Source organism: Argiope bruennichi, chromosome 10 (genome assembly GCF_947563725.1).
Source record: "Argiope bruennichi chromosome 10, qqArgBrue1.1, whole genome shotgun sequence".
NCBI lineage: Eukaryota > Metazoa > Arthropoda > Arachnida > Araneae > Araneidae > Argiope > Argiope bruennichi.
The window spans coordinates 65,105,156-65,130,308 of record NC_079160.1 but is presented as its reverse complement, the minus strand read 5'-3'; the positions used below and the strand labels follow the sequence as shown (position 1 = coordinate 65,130,308).

Below are 25,153 nucleotides of genomic sequence, written 5' to 3'. Positions count from 1 at the left end.
GACAAATATATGGTATTCTTTATTTAATACTAATATATATAATTTACAAAAATTTAACTTTTCTATTATTTGACCTTTATATATTAATGATAGTAAAAATATATCTGTTGTGAGATTGATCCATATTTTCTGAAGATGTAGTTTTTCTCCAGAATCTTACAATTTGAAGACATGTTGCCAATCACCAACTGTAGTGGTAGTACCGAAATTGGACCCGAATTACAATTGCTCTCAAAATGCCGCTTGCTGTGCTTTTGTAGCGATCATTCCGAACGAAACATGCTTCCTCTCCTAACTCTAACGAACCGAAACGAAAGATTTAAATAACGGTTCCTTGACTTGAGCAGAAACTACGGCTTGCGGTTGGGCTGTACCAGACAATGCCGGCTATTGTTCTCTTAATGGTATATTGAGTGAAGTCTGCTACTGTGTTTCTTTAGGACAACTCAAGCCCGAAATGGTGCACATAGTTTTCTAATTCTTCAGAAACTTCATGTTGAAGTTATTTATAGACATTCAGGCATTTGATGTTCTGTAGTGATTACAACCGATGGATTTAGACATTTTTATTTATTGTGTATTTACTTAGAATCCTAGTTAGCTTTGCGAATAAAAAAGTTTATATTGTGTTTATATTTTGGAAGAAAATCTATCAAGTTGTCTAAGAGCATGGAGATAGTCGGACGAAAAATAATAAGAGGAATCAGACTTTTAAGGTTTGGTAAATGTATTTATTATCAGCATTTTAGCATGAGGTGTTTCATTATCCAGTTGCTGCTCTTTTTTCTTCGATATTCGAAAAAAAAAAAAATCACTATAGAAATAATGCATACTAATTGATTGTATTATTTTATTGCTTAAAAATTGAGACTGGGAAAAGTAGTCTCCCAAAATTTTCTCGCATAATCTCTAGTAAATTTATCATGCCAGAGAACGTCTTATATGGCTTTGGCGTACAATAGTTACGAAATATTAACTTTTGGCGCGAATTTAACATTTTTACTGAATCTATAGTTAATTGGCGATTAATCCTTAGCATCCATTTATATTATTTAAAAATGGAATTTGTGTTTCAGGCGCCGTTTTTCCCTACAGATTGAAACAAAAATTTGGTACGAAACTGCATTTGTAGTCACAAAATCCCGTTCCAAATTTGATATATTTAAGTCATTGCATTTTTGAATTATCGTGTTAACATGTTTCTGAAAGTACAGACAGACTGACAGTTAAACCGTTGTTGGATTTGGCTCAAAATTTGATAGATGTCTATACTATAGATGTTAAATCTGTGTACCGAATTTTGTCTATCGAGCTGTCTTCGTTTTGTTATTGTCGTATTAACTTAGTCCGTCTGTTCAGTTGTTCGAATATATATCTAAAGAGATTTTATTTAAGATTTGATAGAAATCTAGCAAAATTTGGTGAAAAAGTCATATTCCAAATTTCAGCTATCTTACTGGGAACATTTTTGAGTCATCTTTGTCACAGATAGACAGATGGACATTTTCTAAAAATGTGGTTTTCGAACTCGGATAGGTCTAAACGCGGAAATCCTGAATTCAAATTTTTTTAAAAAATATTACTATACTTTCTCTATACTACGTATACGAGAAAGTAAAACAAAGCAACAACAAACTTTCTTTTTTATTTAACAAAGAGGTTTAATTATTTTCTATTTTGTTCTTGAAATTTTATAAATTTATAATTCTTTCATTCTGTAAAAAAAAAAAAAAAAAAAAAAAAATGAATTGGCTCTAAAATATCAAAAGATTGAATCGGACATTTATTAAAACATCTACCATCTCTATTTGACTTTTTTCTGAATTTTTGCTCCTATTTAGTAAGCAGTATGGATTGGGACCCCACAGGCTATGCATATTAAATAACGGATTGTAGCTGACTGCTGTGGTGACCTGTTTTTATCATATGAATATTTTATGACATCGTGTTTTGCCAAAATAAAGAAGAAGAAAAAAAAAATCCCTACTTAAAAATATAGAACGATTAAACATGCACGCTAACCGTATTTAGCGTATTCCGGTAGCTCTGGAGTAGTTTTTCTCCAAGCTACTTAGAATAAAATTCTAATTATTCGCTGCTTTAGATTATGACGTTTTGTCGTTTCTTTTCCCCCTCGCGTTTCTCTCCTTTTTTAAATTCACACCTGCCTCTTTCACTTCCTTTACGGATGTTGTGCAGCGTTTTTAATTGTGTTCGGAAAGAATATGCAGGGAGATAATAGCCTGGAGTAATATGTGCCAAGAAATCCGGAGTGTTTGCTCAGTATTGAAATTGCTTTGGCTGAAAGTAATTAAAAAGCATCGCAGGTCGTCGAAATGTTGGGGCATTCCTTGCCTTCTCTTTTTTAAACCTAAGAATTTCGTAATCTATTCTGTAATCTCTTCAGTTTTTTTCCCCCCTACCCTTTCTTTTCTTTCAACGATGAGTCAGCATTATGAAAATGAATTAGTTTTCATTCAAAGTCTATTGTGAACAAGGTCACCTGGGAAATTCTTGTCGCTTAAATTGAGAGTGGAATGTAATGGAATAAATTTAGATACTCTGTCGTGCAGTGGATGATGGCACCTCTAAATTTAGAGATTAGTCGTATCAGAAATGAATTTCAAAGTGCAATGATATTTAACTTCGTATAAACGTCTTTTGGATATTTATTTGATTTGTATAATTTTTGTGTGATGGAATTTTGTGACATTTTAAAACTTGAGCAGGTGCACAAAAACTTAAAAAATCTCAAAGGGAAAATTATATAGACGATTTGTGAAAAACACGCACTTTTTAGACAAGGCGTGGGAAAAAAATGTTTTAGGTATTCGCATATTGCATACTTATTTTATGATTTGTGTTTATGCCTCTTTATTGAATTATACGCGTAGGTTGTTGATACGATTGCTTCATCCTTTCTAAGCTCATCGGAAGTTTGGAAGTATATGAATCCCACCAAATTCATCAATCTTTATTTGGATTATGTCGATTATGTCAATTGGCATACATTCTCATAAGTTTTTCATTAAAGCAGAAACCTAGATGCTTTAGCTTCTTATCTTAAATAAAATGATGCATCTTGATTTGCTATATAGTTATTAATTAAAGAAATGAATGAATGAATCAAATTATATTTATCTGATAAATTGAATGAATTCCTTTTCTTAAGTCTATCTCAATTTTGAGGTTATTTTAATATACCATTATTAGAAAAAAAAAACTTTAAAGGGTTAAATATAATTATTATTTCTTATTTATCTTTGTTTATAAAGTATCAAGATTTGTGCTTAGTGATTTCATCTTGTTTTTCCAGTGATTTATATAATATATATAATCATCTTATATTATAATATAAGATGTATTATAGTATTATATAGATATATTATATATTAGATATATTATAATATTATAAAATATTTCGCAAGTTAATTTTGCATTTCACATTTATTTGAAATTTTGTTTTTTTAATGATTTCAATTTCAGTATTTATTTTTGCAAAGGGATAAATAACAGCAATAGAGTTGAAAATTGCAAAAATATAATTAGTGTTTTTCGTAATGTAATTTCGTGACAATTTTTGTTTAATAATTATCAGTTGACCGAAATTTATCATTGATAAATCAATCGGAAAAAAAAAATCATCTTTACACATAATCTTATATTAAAGGTTTCTCAATAATTCAAATTCAAACGGATTTTTTCAAAACGAAGTTAGTTTCAAATGCAAAATTTTCTAATTCTGGCTCACGTGATGTTAAACGCTATCCTTTTAATCAAAAATAAGCTAATCCAATACCGATGTATAATTCATCTGTACTTGCAACTTTTAATGCTCTTTTAACAAGGGCAGCTTTCTTCGGTATCTATCTACCTGCAAATTGAATGCAAATCCTTCACCATTATCATGTGCTTTACAACTTAAATGTCGTTTAGCACACGATGATATTTAAGAGAAGGGAGATCGCCAGCTTCCTTAATGATGCAAGAAACGCCTCATTAGCAACGTAGGGCGGAAAAAGGGTTGTATCTCCCTTGCTGCATTTTCGCTCAATTGCCCCACTACCATCTCCGCTTTTCCAAATGACGTATCATCCGGTTTACTCGCCAGCCCTTCTTCTGTAGGATCGAGAAGGGGAAGGAGATCTTAATGAAGAACCAGGACTACAGAAAGAAGGAAAATGGATAAAATTAAGATTAACCGAACGGGTCGTTTCTGCACCGCTTCGCAACCTTTGGGGTCGAGAGTATGCCACGGGGAAGGAATTGCAGTTGACGAAAGTGTCGTTAAGTATTATAGGTGTTTCTGTGCTGGCTGGAGAAATGCGATGCTTTGTTACTTATTTGAGATATAACTTTCTTTTGAGGAAGGAATGCAGGTGGTTATTTTTAAGCTTATCGAAGCTTATCTGTTTTTCTAATCCAATGCGAGGAATTAGAGATGTTTAGAGAATATAGAACACAATTTTAATAATAATTCAAATGAATAAAAAAAGCAAAATAATAATAATTGCCATTTTAAACTGTCAGTTAAAGATAAGGAAGTATAAATAATACATTTTGTTATTTCTTTTATTGCTGCAGTCTCAATTCTGGGTCTACGCTTTCCAGAAAGTTTCTGTATCTATTTTTAAGATAAAGAAGAGTTGAAAATGGTCTTTCACATGAATGAGATGTTTAGAAAGACTGAACTTTCAGAGCTTTCGTAGACAATTTGGGAAAATTTTTCTGTATGTGACCCCAGAAGTTTGGGACTTATTCTTAAACCAATTTCTAGATCTAATCTAGGATGACCCATATTTCAATTTTCCCACGAGGCTTTTTAAAGTCTGTAAAAGAGGGAAATCTTAGCATAAAATGAGAGACCTTCGCGGATTCCCTAGAAAGGCACTGAGGATCCCCGATGTTCCACGGATTACATTTTAAGAACCGTTGCTATATTCTTTAAAAGTTTGGAAGAAATATTTTTTAGAAGCTAACATTTTAAACATTGGATCTCATTAATCCTTTAAAAAAATAATAGTACGAGTTGCTGGAGCAACTTACTGTTAGTTAAAAATAAGACGTGTAGACATTTAAATTCGGTATTAGGATATTTTACTTTTAAAACTTTTTGTTTTAAAATTTTACTTGGAAACTTTAGATGATCTTAGTTGAACGCAATAATTGGGTATTTATTTCTAATATCTTCATTTATATCTGATGTCTCCTGTTCAGAAATGTAGCAATCTGCAAGGGGATTGATGTCTGAAGTCCAATCTTTGAAGATATCATGGAAACAAAACGTTAGTGCTTATATGTTATTTATTTTTTATATGGTGAAAGTGTGAAAAATTTAATATACCGTAGATATAGTTTATTCTCGCAACTCTTTTTCTATAGTCTGTGTATTTTCTGTAAGCGGTTCAAGGTCACATTTTCTACCTCATTACATTTCTACCTTTTCTGCCTCGCAACGGTGACGCAGATAAGTTTTTTTTTTTTTTTTTTTTTTTTTTTTACACAGCTGTTAAGGTATTCCGAACGGAAGGTATTCCCGAAACGTACAGGCGTGGAAAAAACAAACAAACAAACAAGCTTTGTCGAACCTGTGGCAACGGTGAAGGAGAAAGAGTGAAGAGTAGGGAAAACGAGTGTCCTTGAAACGCCTACAGAAATTACACAGACTATAATGGTGATTAGAGCAAATACATATATTATTCCTTGAGTGCTACTTATTTCGCTATGCCATTGGTCCTGTCCTTTCTTCAAAGATCCATTCAGAGTTTTTAAACGAATAAAAAGTTTTATTTTTATTTATATCATTTGTTGAACTCATAAGTTGGTAACTGCGCTCTCAAATAAGTACGATTCATTTTCATGTAATCTGGTATATACCATACCAGAGAACTTATGGGTTGCGGAAAATTGGGGAAATAAACGTTTTATTAATAGCTAAAACCATGTTTAATGCAGAAATTTTACAAAATGTAGCAAGATAAAAATATGCGGAAAAATTATGGTATATATAATAAAAAATTACAAAATACAGAATCCTATTCTTCGCACCGAGCTAACTGATATCGCAGTGTGACTTGCCGCACCTCTAACGCTTTATTTCCCTTCTGAGAACATCGGTCTGTAAGTAGGGTTGGATTGCTGTAGCGTGTAATTTACTGAGCGTCTACTGTTTTGTGGTAATTTCTAAGTTCCTTAATCGCGTCTGGCCTTGATTATAAGAGGATATTATGTTTACTGACTAGTTTTTAATTTTTTTATTTTAAATCTTAATTACTGATATAGTAAGAAAGTTGATCGAAATATCGCACCTCCTTTTTAAGTCTTTTTTTTTTTTTTTTTACTCTCTTGTATATGATAGATTACTATTTGTAGATTTCAGAATATGATCTTCGAAATCAAATAAATGACAGTAGGTTCGAACCTTACTTTGGTGATTTTTTTCCCCATTATGTCGTTATGTGTGCAAGGCGTCCCAAAAAAGTGGAGCAAGAATTTATTTCATTAAACTTTGAGCTAGACATACTTTTATTTACAAATTTTCATTAAATAAGTCAATTATATGAAAAATATTTTGGCTTCGGTGGAGAGTGTTGATAAGTTTTAAAAAATTCATAGGACCTTGTAGAAGTATGAATTAGTAAAATATATCTATCTCTTACACTCCTCTTTGCGCATACAAAGTTTTACATTTCTGCCTATAGAAATTCTATGATATGTTCTGTTTTAAATGTAGAGGAGCTTGTCACAAATTTAGGTGGACGCATTTATTTTAGGAATGCAGATTTACTTAATACATAAGAACTCTCTAAGTAGATATTTGTCCAGTAATACACCATTTAGCCATCATGACTTACAGTTGCTGATAGTTGCAATTTGTTTCAATAAGTCATATCACTGACTCTCCGACCCGCCCGAAGGCACACTGATAAAGAATACTGAATGATCGGATCGCAGCAGCAGCAGCAGCAACAGCAACACTGGTGGGAACTGTGGTTGAGTCCTAAGGGCCATCACCGGACACGGTACAACTCTTCCCGAAGGAAGTGTTTCCCGTCATCGATGGGAGGAGCCAAATCCCTCACTTTTTTTTGTGTACTCTCCAGGGTGACGAGATCCAACCACCATCTCATCCTCATTCGAGTTAAACCATCCCCCGGGGTGGTTTAACTTGTTTCAATAAAGAAGAGAAACTTGATAAATTGAACATTTAAGATATCTCCTAGAAGCAATTGAATTCTGAATGAGGGGAAAAATATTTTTTGCTTGCAATTATGTGCGTGAAGGATATGTTTTTCAGCATCGAGGAAAATTTGAAGTTGTGATGATATGCTGTATGTAAACGTAATGCACCTGCTTGCGTTAAGTATTGTAAGAAGATTCCAACTTTGTATAGATATCGAAAATGTAAATTTTGAGCCAGTTTTGTAAACATTTTTCATTAATGTATTTGCTAACTATCTTTGAAATTTAATAAAAGGTAATGAATGCATTTTTTTAATTTTGTTATTTTAATAATGTATTGCGATATGTGTATTAATCTTTAATTGTTCAATGAAAAATACTTTTTGTTATCAATCAGAGGTGTGAAAGTCAATAAATTTGCTTATTTATATTTTTGCCAATTTCATAGATAGGACAAAATTTAGAAATAAAGAAAATATTTTATTCATCGCTACTCTGACACTGTAAAAGCCATATAAAAAATTAATGTTTTTTTACACTTTTTGTAATCAATTTTCACAAAATTCATAATATAATCATACAATTGTCTACCTTATTTAATGGAAATTTGTAATTGAAAGTATATGTTTAGGTGCAGTATTTAAAGGAAATAAACGCATGTTCCCTGTATTGTGTATTATGTGTTACAGATATAATTTTCTTTCGGAAAAATACATGTTACTGTATAGGGCTGTGAATATTACCCTCCCCCCCCCAATAGTGATGTAATCTGATGCCAAAATTGTTGGTCACAAAGGTTACTGATGACCGTAGACTCAAACATATTCCGCCAAAAATCCTTCGTTATAATATACGTTGATGTATCTAAATTGCGACGGAGCATGAATTCAAAGAATGTAAAGGGGATTCATTCCTTGTAGATGGCTTGCATATCATGTTCCTCACTTCGTTAAGAGAATAGACAAATTTGAGAGCTCACAAACAGCTGTCTATTGAGGAAATTGTTTACAAAGATGAGTTCTGTACTAGTAAGACATAGTAGATTATATATAGCGATCTAATGATATATACGGCGCCACTATTGCTTTTGACATGAATTTTTGTCAGAATCCTACTTTTTCGTTCATAATCGCTGCTAAAATAATGCTATTTTTGAAACGATTATTTAACTACAAATATTAAAGTTCCAGGAAAGTTGTAACATTTGAAAAATCGTCTGCCATTTTTTATATCAATGTAATAACGAGTGTGAATTCAGCTCGTATCATTTCTGATAATCTGTCAGCAATCCAATACAATATCGGATGTGATTTCTGTTCGTATCATTTCTGATAATCTGTCAACAGCCCTTGATCAGGAGTGATTATTTGCTGAATTTTTTTACTTCCACAAAATTTTAATTTTTAGCTTTTTTTTTTTTTTTTTTTTTTTTTTTTTAGGATTCTATTAATTTTTAAATTTGGTTTTAGTGCATAATAATATATCACTGAGATGTGTACTGAAAAAATGCGATTAAAATGTATAAGCTTGTATTAATGATTTAAAAAAAATACATACATGCATGCATGCATGTATACTATATTAACATTCTAAATTCGAAATTATGTTTAATTTCATTATAATTAGTTAAAAAATTTTTGAAAATTTATTGAAACTGTTTCTGCAGAATGTAGAATGTTATTTCAAATGTCGTTTTCGTTATGTGATTAAATTTCGAAATTCGGGCATCCTTTTTTCTATAAGCGTTAATGCTATTTTAAATTGGAATGCTGATGTAAGAAATTTCATTGAATGCAGTTACGGAGAAAATAATGGGTCTCTTGTGGATATATTCATTCGTCTGTCGTCATGGAAACATATTTTTCTATTTTAAATAGGAGCAGTATATTGCGATTATTTGCTATTATTTTCATTCATTTGTTATAAATAGACACTGCAGAATGAATTTCTTCCTATACCGCCTACGGAATAACACAATTCCAATAAACCACCTACGGTCGTTTCCTGGGATTTTAATTGTGTCGATCGTGTTTGTTTTGCTACACTGTTTCTAAAAGTGGGTTTGTATCAGTAAAAGTGTTGTGCTGTTAAAACGTCTTTTTTCTTTGTAAGATGCAATTTTCTGATATTGAATTCGTTGCTTATTTTTAATGTCTTTTATTTTGGGCGAGTTAAAACTTATTGAATTTAAATTGGAAAGATATTTTAAAGTAGGTTTGGATATTTCGTTTTGCTTTTATTTATGGATGTCTCTAAATTATGTTAATTCGTTTCTGATTTCTTAAATGGATATTTTTATTCAAAATAATCTGAATCGGTATTTTTTTGTCCCATTTTTTTTTTTTCAAAATAAATAGAATTAAGCAGCACCATTTATAGCCCTTTTAAGGGACTGGCTGAACGTTAATATATATATAATATAATAAACTACATAAATCCTTAGTGTTACTATGAATGTTTAAATTTTGTTAGTGTTTTCTTAAGACTAGATAATAAACTTATGGCTAATGATTTAGTTGCTGGGAATTGTTTCTGATCTTATTTTATTCACTTAAAAAAAGTTTTTGTACGTAATATTTTATATCCATAATATCTATTTAATGGGAAATAAAACGAGAGTCATTTCGACCAAAAGTTTCTTTGGTCCCGTCTCTGAATATATTGCATTTCTCCATAATCTTTCCCACACAACATGATGCCACTCTCAAGAATATTCCACGTCGTCTTTTTCACTATTCCATAACTTTTTTTATAGCCCACGATTGTCGAACAGTTCCGGCTTTAGACCATCCCGGCGGTGACTCGCTGTTGGAGAGCCCTCTCGACATCTTGTAAGTTTCTCTCGCTCGTCTTTCCCCCCTTCTCAACCACTCCGCCAATGGGGCATCGATCGATAAAATCGAAGTAATCTGTTTCCTACCAACGGCATTCCTCCGTGCCCCCGGGAAGGCTGTTTATTTATTCATTTCGACAGTAAATACTACATTTATCCGCCCATCTCTTCCCGCACTGACAACCACGAAAAATTTCTCGGTATTTCAGCAGAAAATGATGGCACGAACCATCTGGAAATGCCTTTTCGTCCTCTGGAATCGTCCATTTCGGGCCGCCTCGGAATTGATAATAAAGCCTAGGCAAATTGTGAATGGCCACCTTTCATGGTACCTCGAAGTAGGTATTATAGGGTTCCCTCTTTGGCGGTATTTTCTTATGTTGGGATCAATCAAGAATGGGTCTGAGGTGCTTTTATTCTCTTGAAGGTGAAAGCCTTTTCTTTGTTGTTGATAGTATGTCAACTTCTGTGTTTTAGGCAGGGCTGTGGTTTTATTTTTACTTATTGCGTTCGCTACCAAATTTTTTTCAAAGAAAAATGGGCCACAACGATTAAGATAATTTAATATTCTAATGTCACTCTTATTGTCATTAATTCTTTTAGAACATATAACACCAAAGTACGTGGCGGGGGGGGGGAGTTAGTTTCTCTATTACCAATTCTCAAATTTCTTAGCAATAAAACCCTGTAATCTCCTGCTTTTAGACTTGCTTTCATAGGTATAGCTTCGTCTATATTCATTCGGGTGTAAAATTACTTTTTCGAGTAAAATTATGTGATAATAACGTGTAGCTGATAGCAGTTTTTTTAACAGTGTAGAGATCTGCGAGCGAGTAAAATTCAAACAGGCTTAGATAAACTAATGTTCAGACAAGCGTAAAAACTAACTAATCCTTTGATTCTATTACTATTGTGTTTTCAGCATATATAATATTTGATTGTGCATACAGGCAGTTTTTCAGATATTTCTAATGGAAAAGATAAAGAGATGACAACCAATACTTTTGCAATGCGTATATATTTTCGAAATTTCGAGCAACATCCACTTTTAAATATAGATTGCGCTGAAATCTATATGTGAGTAGTACTATTGAGATCATTGTGTATTGTCTTGCATTATACACATTGCGAATTCCGAAAAGCTAGATGTTCTGTTCAGGATCAGCTTGTTCAATATGATGCTGTAAACACGTTTATTTAAATTTATTGATATGACTCTAAGATTAAGCGGGCCGCGGTGGCCTGGTGGTAAGGTCTCGGCTTCGGAACCGGAGGGTTTCAGGTTCGAGACCCGATTCCACCGAAGAACCGTTGTGTAAAGGGGTCAGTTGCACGTTAAATCCGTCATGACCAAACGTCCCCCCGCTGGTGTGGTGTGGTGTGGTGTGGAGAGGGGGGTGCCAGCTCAGGTGTCGTCCTCGTCATCTGACCATGGTTCAAAATTACGAGGTCCGTCCCAAAATAGCCCTAGTGTTGCTTCAAACGGGACGTTAATATAACTAACTAAACTAACTAAGATTAAGCATTATTCTGTTGCATGCTCACCACTCATATAAAACAGATTTTATTGAAACAGAATCATCTATACCGCATCCTTTTGATATATTTGAAAGTGATTAAATTTTTATTATGATGAATCAAGACACAATGTAGTTGTATCAAATTAATATGTTTATCCGCTGCAAAACAAATTATAAACACCCATATACTTAGAGCGTAATAAGTTTTTATTCTCTGATTTGACCAGCATCCTACTGATACTATTTTGTTGCGAATACTTTCTATTCAGTTTATGGTATAAATAATCTCAACGCATGATAACAATACTAATTATTCGTAAAAATATATACCTTTATCATGATTTTGTCATAAGTCATTGACATATTTATTTTATGAAATGATTTAGCCCCCCCCCCTTTTTTTTTTACTTTTCCGTTTATAAAGAAAGCATTGCCAAAAGAAAGTTTTTAATACATCAAAAAAAAAAAAAAAAAAAAACGAAATTTTGATAAATCAATTTGGGAGACACGATACTAAAAGTGCATTTTTGAATCAGGTTCTCTCTTTCTGAAACAATAACTCTAATAGAAAACGAACCAGACGAGCTAAATTTTGTATGTGATCTTTGCACGTATAGATTTTTATCAATTTTGAAGTGAAATCCGTCGGCAAAAATCTCGTTTGTCCACTCGCATGCATGCGAACTCATTAATTCAAAAAGACAGTACGCTATGTAAAGACGAGCCAAAATTTGACATGCGATCTGTATATTATAGTTGTAGATATTGTCTATGCACAGATACAAAAACCCTGTGTTTTTGCGCATGCGTCAGGAGTCCCATTTCGCCAAAATCGAAGTGAAATGAAAGTTTAAGAAGCGGGATTTATATTTTATTAATCAATGCAATCAACTCCGATCATCTACTGGATTAGGTGACGTTGTGATCGCGGATAATCCGTGAAATCGAACTAAGTACATGAACAATAAATATAAAAGTTTCAGATTAAAATGAAATCGTACGTTTCAAAATGATAAGCAGAGGAAAAAATTGAAAATAAACGCATTTAATAGGATAAAGGCTAAGCACTAACAAAGAATTCCGTAAGTGCTCTCATAATATTTCCTGCATATCACTCTTCGGTTGTTTAAAATCATATGTAGTCTTAGATTTCTGAAATGAACGGGTATAATAAATTGATTTAAACGATTAACAACAGAAAATATTGTTCCAAAATTTTAATCTGATTATTTTCACTATAAGATGAAGTAAACACAGTGCGAGCCATATAATAAAAGTATATAAGAAATAACTTTTTGTTATGTTATGACTTTTGAAAAAACTCATTGTTATTTAGTGATGAAAATTTTAATTTATTCTTCCATGCCGTTATATTTTTAATAGATTCTAAAAGTGACAGTTCAAGATTTCTTTATTATTGGAAATAACGTCTTACAACGTATTTCTTTTATTGCTGACGTTTCGATTTTGTACGATGAAATAAAATAAAAAGGCAAATAAGTCGACGTGAATTTTCCTTGTCTGCCCATGTCGAACCATTCCGGTCTTGTAACGGTCGAGTTCATTTAGTTCAACTTGTTTTGTCTAACTTATGAAACAATGGACAAGAACTTTCTCAACTCGGAGGGGAATCTTCCTTGAAGAAAAATAAGATTAAACTTAGCTTAAATGAAGCAGAACATGGGGGAAAAGAGGTTGATGATGTAACCTATTGTTTTCAGAGACATCTGAATTTTGATCATCTGTTTTATTTTAATTCTGAATATTCGTTATTAGAACTTTAAATAAGATTAACTTTTTCCTGTATTTATTAATGTGATTGATCAGTAACTTATTTTTCATCAAACTAGTGTTCTGTTTCAAACTGGTGTAGTTAGTGATTGTTTAGAAGTATTTCGTACAAGTATTTTTATTTTTTGAATATATGTATGATATGGTTTTGGAAGTTTAGCCTATAATACCGAAATAGCAAGCAACATTCGTACACAATTAGTGATAAAAGTTATTTTTATGTGTTTATTTACACTAACTTTGCCAGAATAAATCAATGCGATGCATTTTGAACATTCTTTAATAATGTATTAAAAATCTTAAAATTATTGAAGGATCACTGGCAAAACTGTATTATTATGTAGAATAAATCACTAAAAACACTCAACTTTAAAATTGCATTTTTCGAAATTCTTCCATTCTTTTTTGGAAAAATGTTTTTTACTTATTTAAAAGGGCAAATTTAATATACAGTAGTGGTAATATATAAAAAAAAATGTATATAAAATTTTTACTTTAAACATAAGACTACATTCTTTCTCCAATAGCTGTTTGATATTTAAATATATTTCAATTCAGAGGTTTCAATATTCATATTATGATAATAGTGTCTTATCAACTCATAAGCGAGCAATGCTTATATACAATAAAAAATATGCATATTAATATCTATTAAAGCTAAATTCTTTTCAGTTTCGGATTTAAAAATTATTTGTGTTTCGACGTATTGATGTATTAAATGCCCTAGCTTTGGAGTCAATTTAATAGATTCCCGATTAACGCCAGAGCACTTGTTTAAAAATGAACTCTTAATATCTCTATTTCTCTCTTGAGAGCAATTATTTTTATCTGAAAAATTAATTTGAAAGGAAAACGAAAGAAAGGAAATTTTTTTTTTTTTAAAAAAAAGGGAAAAAAAAAGAAAACAAGAGTGTTGGCGCTTTACATCAAACAGCGCAAATGATATGGCAAATGACCATATCATTTGACCTAAAACCACCAAATTTGGCTGAAATTTTAAAAAAAATCTAAAGAGGCATTTTGAGCGATTTTTAAAAATAATTTATATGATTAAAAATTAGAAGAGATTTTGATGTTTTTCTCTGATAATTTTCAAAATTATAATTAATTTTAAAACGGAATACATATTTTTGTATAAAGATCAACCAATTAAATTATCGTGTAATATTTTCCTAAATTTAGATAATTAAAGAAATATATTTCCATAAATTTTGAGAGAAATTTCATTATTGCAATGTAATTAGTTCTAACAATTCTTTTTCTTAGTCAAACTTTTAATGGTATGATTTTCTTTCATTGTTCAATAAGATTCTATTTCTGAGTCGTGCAGTTTATATTAGGAATTAGAAAATGAAGACCCAGTATTGTGAAGGACAACATGCAGTTAAAAAAAAAATAGATGACCTGCAGAGTAAATTTTAATGACAATGTGATGTTATTAGTCAAGAATGTTTATGTATAGTAAGCAGAACAGGATTCCATTTGATGCTTATAAAAACGTTTTATTTAGGGAGTCGCTAAAATTCAACTAATATTCTCAAGAACCAGCTGGTCATCAAAGGCGGCTGTTACATAATAATATTATGTTTTGGGGCTTAAAATAAATTGGACTTAATTAAAAAAACTGAACCAAAGAAAACAGTATAAAAAATGTACATACGGAATGTGGAAAATAAAACATTGCTACCGACGTACGGGAGTATCACCACCGAACATTACTGTCTTATGAAAAATACACTGCAAGTTCAGTTACAATATGAATGAGGATAAATCCATATTATATAAACATTCTATTCTTTCAGTTTTAAAATTACTGAAATTTTAAATACATAAGCTTAAATTTTTATTATTGCAATGCAAACAATTATTCTAATAAAACATACAATTATAAAAAAATGAGAGTAGAAGAATTTCAATGTCTGAATACTCTATTTTAGGCTACTTAATTCTACAATAACACTGTTTTCTCTTTTTATATTTAATTTAACTGACATATTTGTTTTTTCTTTGTAAATTCAAGGTTACAATGATAAATAAATTCCAAGAGCGCATCTGCGATTTCATGATATTAAAGTAAGTTTGAAAAGTAAGTGAACAAAATTGCGACCTTTAGATTACATTAAAAAACTTATTTTAATTGTTAGTAGCATCAGATAATCGATATCTTAGTAAGGAAATATCGACAAATGTTTCGAAAAAGGGAATAATTTTTTTACTTAAAGTAATTGCTTGCAATACTGCAGCCCTTATCGACGATCCACCTTTGCGTTTTGATGAAGTTCCGATTTGTCCAGTAGCATATAATTACTGTAAAGTATTCACTGCATCATATAATTTTATACAATAACAAGTGCTATATCTTGTGCTATATTCTTTGGCGAACTGTTAAAGTAATAAGACGAGTTACACATTATAGTAACAGAAATCAAAATAATTGTCTATCAAAATTTATATTACTTTAAGATAATCTTAAACCCTTGTAATTTATTTCTATTTCTTTTCTGTACTCACTTCTCAAAAAATTTTACTTCTCCTACCAAACTGCTGTCTTTTACTTACCGGTATCGATCCAAAAGCGTTTTAACTTGCTTTTAAAATCTCCAACTGCGAAGTCCGAAGTAACTTTCGAAACATTGATTTATATTTGACATCATTTCTGTTCTTTTTAATTGCCAGAAAAAACTAACCACAGCTGTTTCTGCAAACATTCACAAATTCGGCGCTCTGACTTCAGTTAGGAATAATTAACGATCCTTAATGTATGCCCTACTTTCTTTCCTCCTTTGAACCCACTGGCGAAAACCACTTTCCTTTTAATATTTATTTATTTACTTTGATTTTTTTCCCCCCGTTAACCTCAGCGAAATGAAATACCTCTTTCCCTTACAGTCTGCCCAGTTACTGCCGCATTCAAGCTGACGCAGTAAATATTCCAACAAATCCCCCCTTTTCCCTTCGTTTTATGTCTTACGGATGCAAATTAGCGCCGAGGAATGGAGAATTAAAAGCGTTTAGTAAGTAATTTTAAACGCCGGGGCACGTGATCTGCGTGTTTGCCGACTTCAAACACAAGCTACTCGGCTTAGCAGGTGATTTTGCGTGTGCTTATCCTTTCGAGATGGCTGTGGGCGTTTTTCAGGAGTGGGAAAAGCGGCTTGAGGCGCAAGATAAGTTTTCATTATTTCAAAATTGGTTATGTTTCGGGGGTGTGAGATTTGAATCTTGTAACTACGCCGTTTATGATAATGCTTTCAGTAAGTTCACTCGGATGGAGTTCTCATGGCACGCCCAGGCGGGCTGTGCGTTGAATTTGCATTTTTGCTTGTAATGAGAATTTTTGAGACTGAGGAGTTTGATAATTCGAGTTTAATTTAATAACGAGGTCGAGGCAAGTTTAACTTCCTGTCGAACGAAATGCTGGTTAATGGAAAGAAGTTGATTGTATTTACAAGAGCAGTAACTACAAGAAACAAAGTGTTATTTGCAGGTATAATACCGAGGAATAACATCATTATTTTTATAATCTATTAAAATAAGATGGTTGTGTGTGTGTGTGTGTCCCCGTCCGTCCGTCCGCTTTCTATACAAGAATTTCCAAATTTGGTAGATATATACTTTAGAATATAAAAACTGGACTAATTTTTTTGGAAATTTTAATAATTAAACTTGATTTTGGCATTTTTCGCGATAATTCCTGGAAATATTATTGCTGAAAGTTGATTTTTACACCAATTTAAAATTACCTATTTAATGATAAGGATTTAATTGAGGTGCTATTTTATGATATATTGAGTGGAAAAATAATCAATCATTATCTTAAAAATCATATATTTATTGACATTTTTCTGGAAATCACTGAATTGTAATTGTAATAGATCTCTTGTTTATTTTGTGACCAGATCCGATACAGAGAATTGGGGGGGGGGGGAAATCTTAGGACGATGGGAGGTGACATTTTTTTAGAGCGTATTAATTTATTAGCTCTAGCGACCAGTTATTTATCTGTGATTAATGGTTGCTAAAAGTTTCAATTCATTATTTTCTGTAAATTGCTTCTAATGGTTTTCTTAGTATAATATTTTTCTTCAAATTTCAATTGATATATAATACGTACTGTTTTAGAAGCCTTATATTGTTCTATTCATTATTTTATGCATCTTTGTAATTTTCTGTTAATATCTTATGCTATGTGTATATTATATAATAGGGAAGTGCAACAGTGTTTCAAAATGGACGCATTTCATAAATTTTCCCTCGCTTCATTTGATTCTGGAGTTTAACCTTGAAATTTTGTAATACTTTTTAAAAAAACTATTTAAAACTTATAATGAAACTGTTCAAAAAGAAAAGTAAGCCGAAAATTCATATTTTGGACTCATATGATGGGGTGGGGAGAAAAAAACAATGAAACTGTTTGTAAAAACAATAAAAACCATTTAAGTTTTGCTGGAGCAATGAAAGATATTGTTGTAAAAGATGCTTGAAATATTTTTTTAATTAATTAAAAATATTCGACCAAAAAATTTGTCATTTGTATTTTAAGATGATAAAAGAATTATGTTATAATATTTCCAGAAATTCTAGCAGGAAAATGCTAGAATTTTCTTTAATTTATAAATGATTCTAATTCTAAATAAAATTAAAACACACACATTTTTTTTTCGGCAATACAATGACTGGATTTCGGATGATTAGTATTCTGCAGTACCTAGTTACACTAACTACACGATACGTGAATTTTTACTACAAAAGTCGGCGTTTCTATTTTTAATTTTCATTTTGTTTTAATTACAAAATTTGTTATTTTAGAAACTATTTTTCATTCCATGAGCATGAGTATCGATTTATTCGTGCTAATTTATTATTATTTTCTTTTTTCAGGTCCTGTTTTCTTTCTAAAATATTGGGAACTTTTGCAAGCAGAAAGGCGAATTCATACTTAAGTTGGCTGTAAGTAAATATCAATACAATATACATTAACTCACTTCTTCCGCGTTGTCTTTTAAAGTTTTTTGCATGTAGTGGCACAATTACTATCAACTGGAGAACTTTTAATTGTCAATCTTGGCCAGTATATTGACTACAAATTTTGCAATATCTAGTGTGATTTTTTTTTTAACTTGATTTCTCAAATCGAAAATTTGCAGTTTTTATTGACAGTCAGTGTAATTGAATCTTTCAAACAGCACGCTCTTACGTTATAAAATTTATCTTTTGGCTTGAATTCTTGTCGAAGAATGTGATGCTTTCTCTGAAGCAAAAACATTAAAATATACTTTTTTTTTAAACCACGTGACGATCGCCATTTTCATTTTGACGTGCGAAACCAAATTCATTAAAATATATAAAGATTGCTTCTCACGGTGCTAAAATGTTATTGCTATAGGAATTTTTACAAGATGCCACACACTGAATATGTATTCAATAAATTAACAAATTTTACTGTAAATCAGCACGATTTCTAGCGATATTTGGTATTTCTAGAATGTACTGATTTTATCCGGTCATTGAAGCCGCTTGTGAAATCAATAGCATTGCGTTCTTATCATCAGATGCTGTATTTAAATAAAAGAGTGTCTTCGAAGATTTTTTATTTGTATGAAATGTACTAAAAGTCTTGATTCCTGGGAGAAAAAAAATCGGACTAAAGATTTTGAGACATCTCCACTTTCACATCTCCCTAAGTCCGAAAAACACATTTTTGAAATTATGCCTGTATGAACATGACAATTCACATTTTTTTTTTTGATAGATAGAAAAAGAAAGTTCGGTATATGGTGTTTATAACAAATTTCTAGATATCTGTCAAATTGCGAACGAAATCCGAAATTCAATCAGGTTCGTTCAATCAGAACGGAATATCATTGAACAAATCCTCGGACAATCAAACTTAAATCAGTTCGTAATGGAAGAGAAAATACAACATATAACGAATTCTGTTTATAAAATACAATGTGATAAAGCGTAAATTTTCGTGATATATGTTATTTGTATATTTGTAATTATATATATGTAATGATATTTTGGGCTCTAATTTCGGTTTAATTAGTTTCCAAAGTTTTATCTGGATTTAGCCCATTTATTCTAAAATTTTCCCCTATTTCTTGATCCAATTTCACTGTCTGTTCTTAATTAATTCAAGAGAAGCTTTATAAAATTGCTGCATCGGCTAACGTCGGCTAAACGCCGCTCCGCGTGAAAGTCCAGAAAAATGCCCAATAAGCACATTCATTTTGAAAGATCCCTGTGTTTCCCTTACTTGTGATTGACATACGTCAGAAATCCCTATCAGAATCTTAGTATATTGGCACTGTAAAAAAAATGTTTTCCCTATCCATATCTCATGCTATATAAGACGAGGAATAATTTATTTCTTGCTCATCCCGACTTCTGCTTTTGCAACGTGCTGTGGCGGACGTGCCTTGTCCGTGCCTTCTTGTAAATAATCATGCCTCCCTCCCGCGAGAGAATAAAACGAACTTAAAAATAAACAGTCTCTTTACTGCTTGTCCCAACTGCATTCTGCTTCATATAAAAATATGCTTACCTACACACACACACACGCACGCACGCACATAATATAATATTAGGAATAATTACAAGTCTCGCATAATTGTGAATCTAGGCGAAGTAAAATAAATAAATAAGTAAAAAGAAGTGAGGAGGAGATGAAACCTTATTAGGAATCTATTAAAAGCTCTGTGCGGGAAAGTTTAGACACGTTAAGATATTTAAAAAAATAAAAAATACTCTGAATTTTTTTTAAAAAAGAAGTCTTATTGTTAATCAGTAAACCTCGATTCCTTTGTTTCATTTTTGTTAGATTACAATAAAATGATTCTTAGAAATACTATTTAAATTACTTGCATGGATTCTTGGATGCACGAAATTATGTTCTTTTTAAGTAGTAATTGGCGATGTAACAATATTTAATTGCAAATAATTTTGAGACTATATTGGTAATCGATAGTTTAAAGGCAGTTGCAGTAAAATTAAAGTGAATAAAAGAAAATTTAAAGATAAGGAAAAAGATTTCATCTACTATTCACATTACAATAATATGATTTTTTAATCATTATACCTATTATACTTTTATCTAGAAATGCATTTAAGTTTTTGATGTGGATAAAATGTGGTAACATATGAAACTAATATAAGGCATGAAATCATAAGATTATTGAATTAAATTGCTCGCAAGAAATTGATTTTTTGTGAGATAAAATTTACAATAGCATAATTAGGAAAAGATTTTGAACTGTGCAAACTGATATTAGTAAATATACAGGATAATAATTTATGTTGGCATCATTTCAAGGCAGCCGTAACTTGAAACGGGTTATGTAATGACTTCATCATGTCAGCTGAAAGTTGTCTAATGTCGCTTCCAGTGAGAGGTCAAAAGAGATGGAAATATCTAGATCTATTAATATAATGCTCCTGTACTTTTGAAAACATCAAAAACTAATGGTAGTTAGAAAAGCCTTGCAACAATTATTTATTTTTATATCTGTTGTTCGTCATGCATATAAAAACATAAATAGATACTTATTTAATTTTACAGCCCCCTAGTTTACTTGGATTTTCGGATAACGCCAAGATCACCAAGTTTTAATCTACATAAAATACCAGGATCATTGCATTTCCGGATCCCGGAAAACCCAATAGGTTCAATAATGGATAAATATGTTTTATTCTATACGAAAACACAGTAGCAAATGGTATAGAAGATCACAATAATAGTAAACAGCAGATCACAAGCGACAAATTATTGTTAAACAACCGCAATAGTACAAAACGCTCAGAAAGGACTCGTTGGAGATCATCAGCACTTCATTCAGCTTCTTGCTTGAGACCAATCCGTTTCTCGAGTGTTTATTGGTTTCCGTGACTGTTCATCGAATGTTCTAGAACAAGTTTCTAATCCAATGGAGCTATCGCCAAATTTCTCTTATAATTGGGATTCCTCATTTTTGTTACCAAATTGTCACCAAGGCCGTGTGTCATTTACTCATTCTCCATTCAACAGCCATTGTAAAACTATCTTTCTTAGCAAAAGACTTAATTCGCAGGGAAGCAATATTACAAATTGGTAACAATATCTACCAATATCTATATGCGTGTTTGAATTACTTAGGAAAACCAAAGAACGTAATTTTCAAATTGTCGAGTTAAATGGCATTATTATTTTTTTAATTTTCAGTGAAAATATATTGAAATGGATACGAGTTTTTTGTATCTATTGATTTACCTTTACTCTTATGATGCTTATTTTGAGTTGATTTTGTACCGAATTCTTTTTTTCTGAGCTTACCGATTCGAGATTGTGAACTTTTACTTAATCACCTCACAAATTATTTTTGATTTGTTATTAAAATACCTTAAAAAAGAAATATTCTTCAGCTGTTATTATAGTAAAAACTACTGATTCTTCCTATTCATATTAAATTTTGCATCAAATATAAAATTTATTTAGAGCGAGAAAAATACCTTTTACTTACCACTCAAATTTCTATATACATATTTCTAAATAGGATTTCCGTTTCCACAAACATTCCACATCCCTACATTGTACTAAAAAATACAACGTATTAGATTTTTTTAAATTGTAAAATAGCTATATTTCTTTCACTTTTATTCAGGTCATGATTTTTTAAAGCAACTCTTCTTTCTTTATATTCAGCTCCCCCACATCATCCCCCCGTTTTTCCGTTAATGACCTATTGGAAAAGCACATAGCGTGCCTAAACGATTTTTGGACTCGTTTCAGTCATTTTCAATCAAGACTGATTGAAGCAGGAGCGATTTTCCATCGATTTTTGCTTTTTCGGCAATTTCTCTTCTTTAACGTTCTAAGGATGGGATTTTTAAGGGATTTTTTTTTTTTTTTCGTTGATCCAGGTCATAAATATACTAATTTTCTAGTTCCAAATATTATTAAATTATAGGCCGTAAATATATATTATTCGCTTAAAGTAGGCTTTAGCTTGTGAATTAGTTGGGGAAAATTATACAAATTAGGTAAGTAACATGTTCATGGTGAATGAACAGTTGAATTCATAAAAGCAAAAATTTTACAAATATATAAAGCCAGCTGCTTAAAACTCTAGATGCATCTAATTTTTAAAAGTTGGGGGTGGGATGATAATTTTCCTGGTGTTATCAACTTGAACTGATTGTCTTGGGCAGCTGAAGTAGCGCCCTCTTGAGTTGTAAATAAGTAAAGTCCAAGCGAATAACCCATACACCATTACTATGCATTTTTCTCTTAGTTTGGTGTTTTTTTTTTTTTTTTTTTTTTTTTTTGCACATATTTGAAATTTATTTGGTAATTATGTGCGTATGTAATATAACCCGAATAAGTAATTGTTACATTAATGAACATAACGATCTCTCTCAAATTTTTTTAATAAATGAAGTTTTTACAAATACTAGTGCTCAGTTTTTAAAAAATGGATATGAATTGATTTCTACCAGGTTTCTTGAAAGGTGTTTCAAACACAACGTAAAAAAAAAATCCGTAGCGGTGATATTAATGATATTAGTTAAATTGAATATTAATTAAAAATATTATTAAATGATACTTTGCAATTGATATTTTATGTAATTGATATGGTCATTGTTGTGTAGTTTCTTTATCATTTTGTTTTTTCCACTTCACATTATGAATTTTCGTTTTGCACGTGCAAGTACACTAATAATGCAGTATTTTCTAAAAAAAAGTTATTTTTTGATATTTTCTGTTTAATAATATGTAACATATTTCGCATTTAACTGTGATAAATAATTCTGGATTCTTGTGAAGAATTAAAAAAAAAAATATTATAATTGTAGTTTTTTTTTAGTAAAATCAAAATATTAATTGAAATAAATCGTTTATCTTATTAAGTTTTGAGGTATTAAAATATTGTATTGCCATCGAGATTACATATTTTTTTAAAATTTCAGAATTATAGTTCATTAGAAAATGAATTATTAAATTCACGGAATAAAAAACGAAATAAAAATACATGTAATAAAAATTATTAAATGATATAATGATTTCCGAAATAAAGTATGATCACATTTTATTGGCGAATTTTATTTAAATTATATTCATGGCTCTTTCCGCAACAAATGCGAAAAAATTAAATCGCGTGAAAAAGTTGGTCACAAATAATATAATTAGTAATTATATCAAGATATTTTCATTGAAATAGTTTAAAATTTTTTTTTTTATTTATTGATATTGGAAAGTTAAAATTATGATATACTAATATTATTAAATCAATCTTAAAAAAGAATAAGAACTTTCGACTTTCTTTATCGAATGTTAAAATGCTTTATCGCATTTGGGATCAGGATACGTGATTAGTTTAAAAACTAAAATATGAATGAAATTATTTATTTATTAATGTGTATTATTTGCAAGTCAGTTACAAAACTCATTATTTTAGTTCAATTTTGTAATGTCACCTAGACTATTTTGGAAAGCAGAGGGTGGGGGGGATTAGAGTTCTAAAAATATTTATAAAACATGAATGACATTTTTATTTAATAATACAAGGTAACATGTGAATTCATGACTGGAGCATTTGTTGTTCTGTTATCTAGAATTCTTTGGCAGATATTTTTTATTGGGGGGGGATATAATTTTACCAACTTTTTTTTATATATCATATTCATATTTCTACTGATAGAACGCCATCGTTTATGTGAAATTCGCAGCTATCTACTTGATGTACAATAAATCGCGCCAAAGCTACATGTATTTTTTCCCCTCTTTTTTCTATTCAACTGTATGTTTGACGTCAGTCTGCTTATCATACAGAAATTTATTGTCTTCTGGTCATTACATTTGTGACGCCTGCGAAAGTTCTCTATTCCTTTTCTGCCAGCGTTTTAGAAAGCAACGATTATGCAACACATATTAGTGTAGATTTTATCTCCCTTGGCGGGAGAAAAAATCGTCTTCCCTCTGTTAGTGTTATCATTTCTTTAAACTGTGCCGCCACAACTGCTTTCTGTGTTTTATCTCCGAATTGTATCATCTTTTACATTTTACGATCGCAAAGCACATTCGAAACGCGTCAGCATGTTACGAAGCCCAGGCCCGATTCTGAGAAGTTGGCTTGCCAGTGTGATGGAAGGTTGAGGATAAATAAAATATTTAAAACATCCATCGCTGCCTCTGATAAATATATTTAAATTGAAAGTGTATAATTATATTAATAATAATAAAGATGACTGAATGTGCCTGTGTGTGGGGGGGGGAGGCTCTCAGCTAGATAGACCGTTTGCTACCAAATTTGGCACATGTATAGTTTAGAGGCTGGAAATATGCATCTCCGAACTATGTTAAGAAATTTTAATTAAAAATTAAGCGGGATTTTGATAACTTAATGAAAATATTATTGGAAAAATATTTAATGTTATTGTTTAAATACTATTATTATTATCCGCAGTAATTTAACAAAAATATTATTGTTAAAAATGAATTTTATATTGCTTCAAAATATTAAAATGACTTTTTAATGATTCAAATTTAATAATCTTGCAAATTTTTCTTGAATTTTAGTATTTTTTTTAATCCGCCTAACATTCGATATTTGGTTACTTTGTTTCCCGCTGTCATTTCTTCATCAAGTATTTAATCCATATTTTCTTCTATTGTTGAAAGTTAAAGGAGGATGATTCTTTTTAAAATCTGTGTAATTTAAAAGACGAATAAAAAACTGATTTTACAATATTGCGAAAGTTAGAAATGAACCAGACGTTTACATTTTTAATATCGATATGTTACCATGAGACTGGTATCATCTAGAAGGTTCATGTACACATTGAATAGAAC

The 25,153-nt window shown here is 31.0% G+C and overlaps 1 protein-coding gene across 2 annotated transcripts in view; it reads left to right on the top strand.

The window, feature by feature from the left end:
* The window catches only part of LOC129988090 (bifunctional heparan sulfate N-deacetylase/N-sulfotransferase-like), a 133,627-nt gene that overhangs the window by 54,243 nt on the left and 54,231 nt on the right, over positions 1-25,153 (top strand). Inside the window, exon 2 of one of the 2 annotated variants that reach the window (XM_056096214.1) lies at positions 18,208-18,276. The exons of the other annotated variant lie outside the window; for it this stretch is intronic. The gene's annotated coding sequence lies outside the window, so the exon portion shown is untranslated. The remainder of the gene's footprint in view (positions 1-18,207; positions 18,277-25,153) is intronic. 2 annotated transcript variants of the gene reach the window in all.